Source organism: Gouania willdenowi, chromosome 9 (assembly GCF_900634775.1).
Source record: "Gouania willdenowi chromosome 9, fGouWil2.1, whole genome shotgun sequence".
NCBI classification, from domain to species: domain Eukaryota; kingdom Metazoa; phylum Chordata; class Actinopteri; order Blenniiformes; family Gobiesocidae; genus Gouania; species Gouania willdenowi.
This window is the reverse complement of record NC_041052.1, coordinates 27,766,647-27,779,108: the sequence shown is the minus strand read 5'-3', so window position 1 is coordinate 27,779,108 and position 12,462 is coordinate 27,766,647.

The following is a 12,462-nucleotide window of genomic DNA, read 5'->3' as shown; positions in this document are numbered from 1 at the left end:
ACTGTGAGTTGCATTGTGGATACAATACGATCTTTACTGTTTAATCTAACATGACTCAGCTGTTCAAAAGTGCGAAGTAGCCCATTCACATGTGAGTGGGAAAATATGAGGCTGAAAGAAAGCAGGAAGTATTAATTCGATTCTCCTTTCCTGGAGCAAGGAGAAGCGTAGCTGGAGTTGCAGTGATTCTCAAACTGTGGTACGTCTACTACCGGTGGTACGCTGATACCTGGTGAGAAGCAACAATTTGAGAACCACTGTTAACAAGGGCATGCGAGTCGGATGGAGAAGTGTGGAGTGTGACTACATGTCTTCCCATGATGAATGCATACAATTGGGAGACAAGGAGATGTAAGAAAGCCAAATAAGTTTAACCAAATAAATAAATAATGTTATTTACTCATTCAAATTGTTTGTTTTGTTTTTCTTTGCTATCTCTTATTTATGAAGGAGAAATCTTATTCTATCCTTTATTTATTCTGAATAATGTTAACACTCCACACCTAATAACATATCCTAATTATTTTTATAGAGCTGAATTTGTCAGTTCATTTATTTCATTATTTTCCCCCATAATTGTTATTTCAGATGTAATTTACTTAATTTTTAAACTAAAGGTCGGTCCAAAAAGAAGGGCCAGCCCTGCCAGTCCCCTAGCTTCCAGGCTAGCGTCCCTGTTTCCCCTAGCTCCCAGGCTAGCGTCCCTGTGTCTCCTAGCTCCCTGGCTAGCATCCCTGTTTCCCCTAGCTCCCAGGCTAGCGTCCCTGTTTCCCCTAGCTCCCAGGCTAGCGTCCCTGTGTCTCCTAGCTCCCAGGCTACCGTCCCTGTGTCTCCTAGCTCCCAGGCTAGCGTCCCTGAGTCCCCTAGCTCCCAGGCTAGCTCTCCTGAGTCCCCTAGCTGTCAGGCTAGCTCTCCTGAGTCCCCTAGCACCCGGCTGCTGCCTGCCCTGCCGCCAGTCCCGGCTCCCCGCACCCGGCCGCCGCCTGCCAGCTTTCCAGAGCCCTCTTTGCCCGGCCCGCCGGAGGTCTTCCCGCCTGTCTCGCCTGAGCCCTCTTCGCCCGGCCCGCCGGTGGTCTTCTCGTCTGTCACGCCAGAGGAGGTCTCGCTGGAGGGGGCCACGTCTGTCTGGCCAAGGGAGTCCCCTGCTTCACCCGCGCCGCCTCATGGGAGGCTGCCGGACACCTGCTCCCCTGTTTCACCCGCGCCGCCTCATGGGAGGCCGCCGGACTCACCGGCTCCACCTCATGAGAGGCCGCCGGACTCCGGGTCCCCTGCTTTGCCGGCTCCGCCTCATGGGAGGCCGCTGGACTCCTGGTCCCCGGCTTCGCCGGCTCCGCCGGCTCCGCCTCATGGGAGGCCGCCTGAACTTGGTTTCGACTAAACTACACTAGCAAAAAGGCTATTCTGGAAGAAAATAGAGATTTTATGTGTGTGAAGTTTTATTTACAGTAACTGCTAACAGCTTTATATGCATGCTTGATATGTTGCAATAAATGATCAATTAGCATGTTTTGACCGACATGATTATGTGTTATCTAAATGAAGTTATTTTTTGTAGCCCTTCAAATACTTTAACTCAAAAAATGTTGTTCATGTAACAATATTCGATATAATTGTAACTGTATAGAATTTTACACACACTATTTTAAATGAGAAGGTTTTTTTTTTTTTTCAGCTCCGGAAGGACTGTAATTCAGGTGAGATTAGACAAAATGGCTCCTTTAAGAGCAAAGGTTGCAGACTGCTGGGCTATAGGAGGTTCATGTCTATTCACTTCTGTATGTCTATAAATTAATGTCTGTCAAAGAAAACATGGTGAAGATACTTTGTGAATCTCAAAGAAATAAAGAGAATATAATCATTGTGCTTGTTAAGCAGCACTGATATGTGTCCATGTTTACAGAGAAGTTGATAATATTAGCACTGAAATTACTATTTTCTGCATTTATTTAGTTTTTAATGATTTAAAGTGAATTTGCACAAACATTAACAATATTTTGTATCAGGCTTTCCTTAAAGACTTAAACATAACACAAGGACGTGTGACTAGTTGTGGTCAGTGTGTGTTAAGAAGCCACTGTTGCATTGGTTCTTCTTAACTGCAAATATTGCACTGGCTCATTTTTACCATGCCATAAAACTGCATTCAGACTTTTTATACTGTGCTGTATACACTTGGCTGTCATTCATGTGAAATTAATTGACAATATTTTGTAATTCCTGTGAAATGGATTGAGTGCAGTAGATAAATTCTGAATTTCTTAAGTCACAGTTATCTTGATGGATTGTGGATTAATTTTCCTGCAATATATTGATTATTGCGATAATATTATCACGGCAAAAAAATATCACAATATTTCGCATCACGAGGTACCTGACAATACCCGGCCCTATAATTCAGCATGCTTTATGTACGTCTGCCATATGTTGCCACCTCTAAAAAATTCCTGACCCCTCTTGCCACCCCATTGAATTTTTTCTAGGTCCGCCCCTGGCCCAAGGTACACCAAAGGACAAGTAAAAATTTGAAGACACACCTATTGTTCAAAATAGCCTTTTTACCACGTGTTATCACTCGTATCATGTACATTATCTGTAAATGTGCATAATTATTTAGGAAAGCCAAATAAAATGTGACAAAGACCACTGAATTACTCATGAAATATATATTTATGAAATATATTTAAAAATTAAATATATTTTGCCTATGTTTTATGAAATGGGTGCATACAAAGTAGTACATTAAAAAAAAAATTATTATTTTTGTGTAGTTGTATATTGCAATAATTAGGGCCCTATAAAATCAGTTTCATTTTTTCCAAATTCTGTTTTCCGCATTAATTTAAAAAAAAAAAAAAAAAAACTCCTGTGAAGAAAATAAATTAATATTAAAAAAAAAAAAAATGGTACTTAAACAAAAATGTGTCAAAAATAAAGTAAGATACAATTAAAATGTACACATAAGTTGTAGTGACATGGATTATTGACTTGTAAATTCCACTCGATCAATGGTTTACTGAATTTGATTAAATTTTGTTCAACTTAATTCACCTAATTTAAATGATCCTGATGACATCATTTCAGACCTTAATAATTAAAGAACAACAAATGGATGGTCTCGTCCACAGCAACAAACAAATTTATCCACAGATGTTGTGTAGCACAGATGAGATGTTAACACACTCTGACTCAGTGAAACTGCTCATGTTCTTATGGAGCAGCGCTGCATGAAAAACGGGCGGAGCTTCACAGACTCAGTAAAGTGGTGGCTCTGTATTTAGGAGTCACTGATGATTTGTGTAGTTTTTTGACAGTTTAGACACAGGGTTTCTGGTGGTTTAGGAGCTGTTTGAAGCAGCCAGGACGGGAGGTGAGCGGGCGGTGCACCTAATAAACGGTCCCCGTTCATTTATAGGGCACTAAATAATAATGTATGATTGTTGTCCCCAAATCCCACGGCACACCTGGACTTGCCTCACGCCACACCAGTGTGCCACGGTACACCGTTTTGGAACCACTGGCGTAGAGGTTGATCCATTTTCATACCCACTTATTCCCGTTTAACAGGGTCGCGGGGGTCTGTCGGTGCCAATCTCCGGCTCTCATAGGGCGCTGGGCGGGGGTACACACTGGACAGGGCGCCAGTCCATCACAGGGCAACACAGACAACCATTCTGTGGCAGGTGCAGCCACAAGGTGGCACGCTTTCCTCATTGGTGGCGCTATATAAAGGAAGTGGTCACCAGTCAGGAAGTGCCAGTTTCCCATGGATTGCCAGTGTGTTCTGTGCACACACACTGGATGCGTGGAAGCCTGCAGTATCACGGTAAATGCTGTTTTCTGTATGCATTTTAGATGTTTGCTATGTTTGTTTTAAATTCATGTGTCTCCAACAGGCCGTAAACCTGCTGCCCTCTTTGAGGGAGGAGAGGCTGTTATTGGGTGACTGTCTAGTGTGGGTCTGAGGATCTTTTTAAAGTGAGAACTGGGCGTGTGGATTCGACGTCGCAGTTACATTGTTTTAATGGGGTTTTAGCATTTGAATATTAAATGTTATATTATAGTGTACTCATTGTTGTGTTTTTCTTTGCAGTTAGACCCACTGCCTGCTGTCCTTTTGTTTTTGATAGTTTTCTTTGTATTTAGTCTGCCCGGTTGGTCTGCATACATTGCCCGGGCAGACTACTTAATTTTTTATGTTTTGTTTGTTTGTTTCGGTCACTTCCCTACTATTGTATGTACTCTTATTAACCCACAGTTAGGCCAACCTGATCATCCTCCATCGGGGTGTTTGTGTGTAGTGGTTGAGTGTGGTTATTAAGATTGCTGTGTCAGTGCAGAGTGTCTTGCGGTTCCTTTCCGCCCTAAATGGTGTTCATTCAGGGTCTTGAGCCCTTACTGTCGGTTAGGGTTGAGGAAACAGAACTGGGAAAACCGTTGTTTACATGTCATGAAATAAACATTGTAATTCACCTATTTCATGACTGTGCTTCATCCTGCGGCCGTGTAACAAAAATATAGAATTCTTTTTTTGGGTGGGTGGAAGTAATCGTTTTTATTTTTATTAGTTAGTTAAGGACAGCAGGAGTGGGACCAGCGGCTCTAGTACCACAATGGAGCCAGTTGCAGTGAGCAGCAGAGCTGTGGACGACGAGGAGCAACAGGCTGTGTCACAGCGCATACAGGACCTGGAGAGAGAGTTGGCTGCTTTACGGATGGCTACTACAGACTCCAATATGCCCTCCACATCGTCAGCAGCCATAGGGGGTGTCTTAACACTAGAAGTCCCACAGAGGTGTCAAATGAACTTTTTACCTATAAAACCCAGAGAGGTGTCATTTGACCCAAAGAGAACACAAAAATTATTTATTTTTAATGACAGTGTGGTGTGAGAAATGTGCAAAAGAACAACTCTGATTTGTTTTCAATGGTTTTTATTTGTGTAAAAAAATAAATAAATAAATAAATAAATAAAAATAATGATAATAACAAAGCAACTGTGCACATATTTAGAAGAATCTCCTTCATCCTCTTATTGAGACTCGTGACATACTTGGCACTGCCACGGTATCTCTCTCCTACATTTGCCACATGTGTATTTGTGGCAATGAACACATCGCACAGTTGCGCGATTGCTCTTGCAGCAATGGTTGATCTGACACTTAGCCCTTTTCCCAGGGCCAGGTGTAGGTGGTTGTTGTTGGCGCAGTTGCTCTTTGAGTGCCTTCTTTTCACTCACATGAGAGTTAGCCAACTCTCTTGCTAGCTGAACCAGGAAGTCCACCCGTCTCTCCTGCACCCCGGTGCATGCTTGATAAAGCAGATGTGCATTGAGTGCCGCCATGTCGATCATGTTGTAGAACACGGCGACTGGCCATCGCCGTGTTCCTGTGCGCACACTGTACTCCCGCACCATCTGGTCCATCACATCCACTCCGCACTTTGTGGTGTTGTATTGGGTGATGGTGTTTGGCTTCCTTTTGATGGTTTCCTCAGTCTCAACCACGCTGTGCATGCTGCTGAGAATGTAGACGGTCTTTTTTCGTTTGGGCGCATACACCGTCAGCGTGGCACCAGTGGTGGAAAACACCTAAAAAAGAAGAAATTGTTGTTATTATAGCGGTTTTAAACACAATGACACACTCAGAGGTGTTGATGGAATAAAAAAAACCAACAACATACCTGAGTGGTGAATTCCTTGCGGTCCATCTTTCTAGTTGACTGAGGAATTTCCCGGCGAATCTTGTTGACTGTCCCGAGGATGGTGGTTTTCCGGCTGAGCAGTCGTCGTGCAAGTGTCAGTGATGTAAAGAAATTGTCCGTGGTGACCGTCCTGCCTTTGTCCATAAATGGTTCCATCAGCTTCATCACCACACTCTCAGAAAGTCTCTCCTCACTGGGACGACTGGGGTCCTTTCCAAGATATGGGAGGACATTGCAGATGTACTTTGTTTTCAAATCACAAGCCACCCAAAACTTTATGCCAAATTTGTCGGGTTTTGTTGCAATGTACTGCAGGAAACAGCAGCGAGTCTTCGATGGGTTAAGCTGTTCATCAATTGTGATGTGTCGACCAGGGTTGTAGCATGTGATGCAGTTGGTAACAAACGATCCCCACACATCCGAAATTGCAGCAAACTTATCTGTCTGCACTCGCTCACTGCGCGTAAACATGTCATCAAATCGTAGGTGACGCATGATGTCTTGGAAACGGTTTCGTGACATAATTCCAGTGATAAGTGGGTTTCCCAGGCATGCTGACCAGCTGTCACGCAGAGATGGAACCTTGGTCACCCCCCTCAAAATAATAACAGAAATAAATGCCATTAGTTCATGGAGGATCATGAACCAGTCCGTCTGCTCCGTTTGCCGTGCATGCTGAATAGTCCATTCTTGAATGGGACGGAGCATGCCAACAGTAATGAAACAGAGGAAGCTCTGAAGGCGACTCCTGATTCTTCTTCTGGCCTTTGCTGTTGGCTCTCCATCTGCAGCGTACGGTTCCATTGGAGTGAAACGGAGAATTGTACCCACATGTTCTTCATGCCACACTGTGCCCTCTTTCGCCGTCTCTGTGGGCTCACTCTCCAACCGAGCTCTCTTTTCCAGATGAGGAGCAGTCTCGTCATCTGCAATGTGAACAAATTCAAATTATTCTTTTCTTCGGTTTTAAATAAAAATAAAGTCAGGAAATGAAAATAGGATGTTTGGGAAATCTAACCTGAAGACAGCTCAGAGTCCGAATCCGAATTTGGCTGAAGGTTTATGTCCTCCCCATCTGAGTCACAAGGGTTTGCATTGTTCAGGATCAATTCCAACGCTTCTTGAGTGGTAAATCTTCTCTGCATTTTGAGTAGAATAAGTGTGGAGTGTCAGCAGGTGGAAGCAGCCAGCTATTTATTCCCCACAGCACAAAAGGCTGCATGACAACAGGGTATTCCAGGGGTGTCCAATTCCGGTCCTCGAGGGCCACTAATCAGCACACCTTATTCAAATGATCATCCAGCTCTGCAGAAGCCTGATAATCATTTGAATCAGGTGTGTTGGAAGAGGTGACTCTGTTTCTTTCAATGTTTGTAATCTGTGTTTGTTCTCCCCCAGCATCAAGCAGAACGAGTTAATAAACGGGGCATTGTGACTTTAGCTTCCAGGGCACTTCCTCCTAACATTCCAGACTTCCATTGTTAGAGTCAGGCTCTCCCCCCTGCTGATTTCTCAGGTGATTCATTTACAAATGAATAGATGCAAATTGTAGCCATCAGAGTCGTCAGTTTGGTCCTAGAGTTCATTTGACCCTGCTCTGGGACTTCTGGGGGGATATAGAAATCCCTGGGACTTCTAGTGTTAAGGTTCACCCCCAGGCCCCCCAGGCCGAAAAGAGCACCCCTGGCGCCCGGGATGGGACGAGGCCACCGGGCTGAGCTAGGCTTGGTGTTAAGGTTCACCCCCAGGGACCAGGCACCCCAGGCTGGTCTCAGTGGTAGCAAAGAGCACCCCTGGCGCCCTGGATGGGACTAGGCCGCCGGGCTGAGCTAGGCTTGGGGTTAAGGTTCACCCCCAGGGACCAGGCACCCCAGGCCCCCCAGGCCGAAAAGAGCACCCCTGGCGCCCTGGATGGGACGAGGCCACTGGGCTGAGCTAGGCTTGGTGTTAAGGTTCACCCCCAGGGACCAGGCACCCCAGGCCCCCCAGGCCAAAAAGAGCATTTACAAATGAATAGATGCAAATTGTAGCCATCAGAGTCGTCAGTTTGGTCCTAGAGTTCATTTGACCCTGCTCTGGGACTTCTGGGGGGGATATAGAAATCCCTGGGACTTCTAGTGTTAAAAGTTGAACAATCTCCTGTGATTTATGTGCAGCAGGATCGAAAAATGCCTGTTTTCTCCGGAAATCTGGACAGTGCTGACTCTCTGCCACTCGACGAGTGGATTGGACTCATGAGAGACTTTGCTCAGACACGGGGACGAACTGAGAAAGAGCGTGCCCAGCTGGTGTTTGATCACCTGGAGGGTGCGGCCCGGACAGAGGTGAATTTCCTCCCAGTGATCCAAAGGGAGTGTGTGGAAGATGTTTTTGTTGCACTGAAGGAAGTATATGGTTGTATGCACTCACGAACTTCATTACAACGCAGGTTTTATAACCGGAAGCAATTAGACAGTGAGTCATTTATTGACTTTTCACATGGTTTGATGGATCTAATGGATCAAATTGTCAAAAATGATGCAGGGGCTTCATTAAGATCATCCAGAGATTTACGTGACCAGTTTTGTGACGGGGTGAGAGACCAGGCATTGAGAATGAGACTGAGGGATTTGGTTGGCGCTAATCCACATTATACTATACGGGATGTTAGGAATGAAGCCATTAAGTGGTTGGCACATTATGAAAATCAAGCTCCTAAACCAAAATATAACACAGTCTTAAATGAAATGTCTGTCTCCTGTGAGACCACTGTGTCGAAACCTTCAGGATTTGATGAAATAATATCCTTATTAAAAACACAGCAGACCCAGTTGGAATTGGTCAGAAAGGCTTTAGCCCCACAGAGTGCTCCTAGCTACAGAACACGCAGTTATCGGCCCCGAAGAACAGCTGATGGGAAGCCAATTTGTTTTAGATGTGAACAGAGTGGACATATTGCTCGAAACTGCCCTACATCGATCAAAATGAATGAGTCTGCTCAAAGTCCAAATCCTGCGGGAAACTAGAACCCGCCAGTGTGCAGAGCCAAACATTGGTGGGGGGTTTGCAGGGCTCAATTAGTAAATCTTTGGCAGTTAACAACTTAGTTGGTGAATGTTTGGAAGTAGAGATGAATCTTGCTGGAGTAGATGTTAATTGCCTTTTGGACAGTGGGTCTATGGTCACGACTCTGACTGAGAGCTTCTTCAGAGATTATTTTTCTCAGTTATCTGATAAAGAGCTCAAAGACTGTGGTTGGTTGAGTTTAAAGGCAGCCAATGGGTTAAAAATCCCTTACCTTGGGTTTATGGAAATGGACATAACTTTGCTAGGGGTAACACTCCCACGTCGGGGGGTCCTAATAGTTGAAGACCCAGCTGACAGTTTCATGAACCAAAAGAAAAAGCATGTACCTGGGTTAATTGGTATGAATGTGTTAACCCCTCTTTTCTGTGAGCTGTACGAACAACATGGCTCTGACCTATGGGAGTCACCAGTGCTGAAGTCAGCGCCACGTGGTTGGAGGAAAGCTCTTCGATGCTGTCAGATAATGGAGGCTATCACCAATTCCCCAAACCCCCATCCTATCAGAGTACAGGGTAAGAAACCATTTTGTGTCACAGCGGGCAGCCTTTGCTATGTAGCAGTAACATGTCCACAGGTGCACACTAATCAGGCAGTAGATTTGTGTGTAGAACCTCTGAGCCCAGAAGACGGTTGCCTACCCGAGGGACTGCTGGTTTCTCTTTCTTTAGTGAAGGCTGAGACCATGAATGAGACCATGTTACAGAGGGGGAGTCCTCCACGCCCCTCTGCGCTTGCCTTAGGACAGTTTCCCTCCCATTGCTATTATGATAGCTGTGTTCATCGCCATGGCAACTGTTGTGATGGTGGTGAATATTATTTTATGGAGACGGTGTCTGTCCCTCGACCCATATTTCACAATGATTTTAACATAAAATCAAATAAAAGAGCTATCAACTATAAAAATCTGAAAAAAATTAAAATCTCAAATCTAGAAACACCAAAACATAAAACCATTAGATGTGCTCTATTAAATATTAGATCACTGAGATCCAAATCTCTACTAGTAAATGACCTTATCTCAGAAAATAACTTTGATTTATTCTGTTTAACTGAAACATGGCTGTATCAAGACGAATATGTTAGTTTAAATGAAGCCACTCCTCCCAGTCATTTAAATACTCATATGCCACGAGACATAGGCCGTGGAGGTGGTGTAGCAGCTATTTATCATTCCTCTCTCCTAATCTATCCTAAACCAAAGGCCAACTACACTTCCTTTGAAAGCCTGGTTTTAAATTTATCTCATACCAAATCAAAAACCTGCCAGCCAGTCTTATTTGTGATAATTTACCGTCCTCCAGGCCCTTATTCTGAATTTCTATCAGAATTCTCTGAGTTTATATCAAACTTAGTCCTCAGTTCTGATAAAATACTGATAGTAGGAGATTTTAATATCCATGTGGACAAAGATAGTGATAGCCTGAGCTCAGCCTTTATGTCCCTAATAGACTCAGTTGGCTTTTTTCAAACTATTAATGAAGCTACTCATCGTTTAAATCATACTCTTGATCTTGTTCTAACATATGGCCTTGATATTAATGAACTAAAAGTCTACCCTGAAAATCCTCTGCTATCAGATCACTTTTTAATATCTTTTAACATTATATTAGAGGATCTCGCACTGTGCAATAAAATAGTTACGAGTAGAAATCTGTCCAATAGTGCTGTGGCTAAATTTAAAGAGGCCGTTCCTGCTGCCTTAAACTCAGTGCACCATCCAATAAATAACTATGATATTAATTATAACCCCTCTCAACTGGATCTGCTTGTCGATAGCTCTGCTAGTCTACTAAAATCCACCTTGGACTCAATTGCCCCATTGAGGGAAAAAACTATTAAACGTCAGAGGAAAGCTCCGTGGTTTAGCTCTGAAACTCACACACTCAAACAAACAACCCGTAAATTAGAGAGAATGTGGCGCTCCAATAAAACAGAGGAGTCACGAATACTCTGGCATGAAAGCCATAGTAAATACATGACAGCCTTACGACATAGTCGATCTACATACTATTCCTCACTAATTGAAGAAAATAAAAATAATCCGAGGTACCTTTTCAGCACTGTAGCCAGGCTAACACAAAGTCAGAGCTCTATTGAGCCCATGATTCCTCTAGCCCTCAGCTGTGAGGACTTTATGACATTTTTTAACCATAAAATTCATAAGATTAGAGATAAAATTAGCCACTCCCTGCCTTCACCTGGGCCTGCTGTACCATTAAATGTAAATAGGCCTAACCTAAACTGTTTCACACATATAGGACTTCAGGAACTTAACTCTATTATTTCATCCTCCAAACCATCGACCTGCCTTTCAGATCCGATCCCAACTAAGCTGTTTAAAGAAGTTATTCCCCTGGTCTGCCCATCTTTGTTGGAGACAATAAATATATCCCTATCAATAGGCTACGTGCCACAGTCCTTTAAAGTAGCTGTAATCAAACCCCTTCTCAAAAAACCTACTCTTGATTCCAGCACTTTAGCAAACTACAGGCCTATATCTAATCTTCCTTTTATTTCAAAGATTCTTGAGAAAGTTGTGGCGGCTCAGCTCTGTGAATTTCTTCAAAACAACAGCCTGTTCGAGGACTTCCAGTCAGGTTTTAGAGCTCAACACAGCACAGAGACTGCTTTAGTTAAAGTAACTAATGATCTACTCTGGGCTTCAGATGAAGGACGACTCTCAGTGCTGGTTTTATTAGATCTTAGTGCAGCTTTTGACACTATAGATCACTATATTCTACTAGAGAGATTAGAGAAATTACTTGGAATCACAGGGACTGCCCTAAACTGGTTTAAGTCCTACCTATCTGATAGGTACCAGTTTGTACACGTGAATAATAGGTCTTCTGTGTACACTAAAGTAAGCTACGGGGTTCCTCAGGGCTCTGCTAGGTCCAATCCTCTTCTGTATCTATATGATCCCCCTTGTAATGTTATGATAAAATACTCTGTTAACTTTCACTGCTATGCTGATGATACCCAACTGTATGTATCAATGAAGCCAGGTGAGACAAATCAGCTATCTAAACTTGAGGCCTGTCTAAAGGACATTAGGGCCTGGATGGACCAAAATTTTCTTCTTCTCAACTCAGACAAGACTGAGGTCATTGTACTGGGCCCACGACACCTTAGAGAAACCTATGCTAGCCTAACTGCCCTAGATGGCATTACTCTGGCACGAAGCACAACTGTTAGAATCCTTGGGGTTCTATTTGATCAGGATTTATCCTTCAACTCTCACATAAAACAAACTTCAAGAACTGCCTTCTTTCATCTCCGTAACATTGCTAAAATCAGATCTATCCTGTCTCAGGGCGACGCCGAAAAACTAGTCCATGCTTTTGTTACCTCTAGACTGGATTATTGTAATTCTCTTTTAGCAGGCTGCCCGAGCAAGTCGCTTAAGACACTTCAGCTGGTTCAAAATGCTGCAGCACGTGTACTGACTAAAACTAGGAGAAGAGATCACATTACTCCTGTATTAGCCTCTCTGCATTGGCTTCCCATAAAATATAGAATAGAATTCAAGATTCTTCTTCTCACTTATAAAGCCCTAAATGGACAGGCACCAGTCTATCTCAAGGAGCTTGTAGTGCCATACAATACCCCCAGAACACTACGCTCTCAAAATGCTGGACTACTCGTTGTTCCATTTGTCTCTAAAAGTAGTATAGGAGGAAGAGCTTTCAGTTA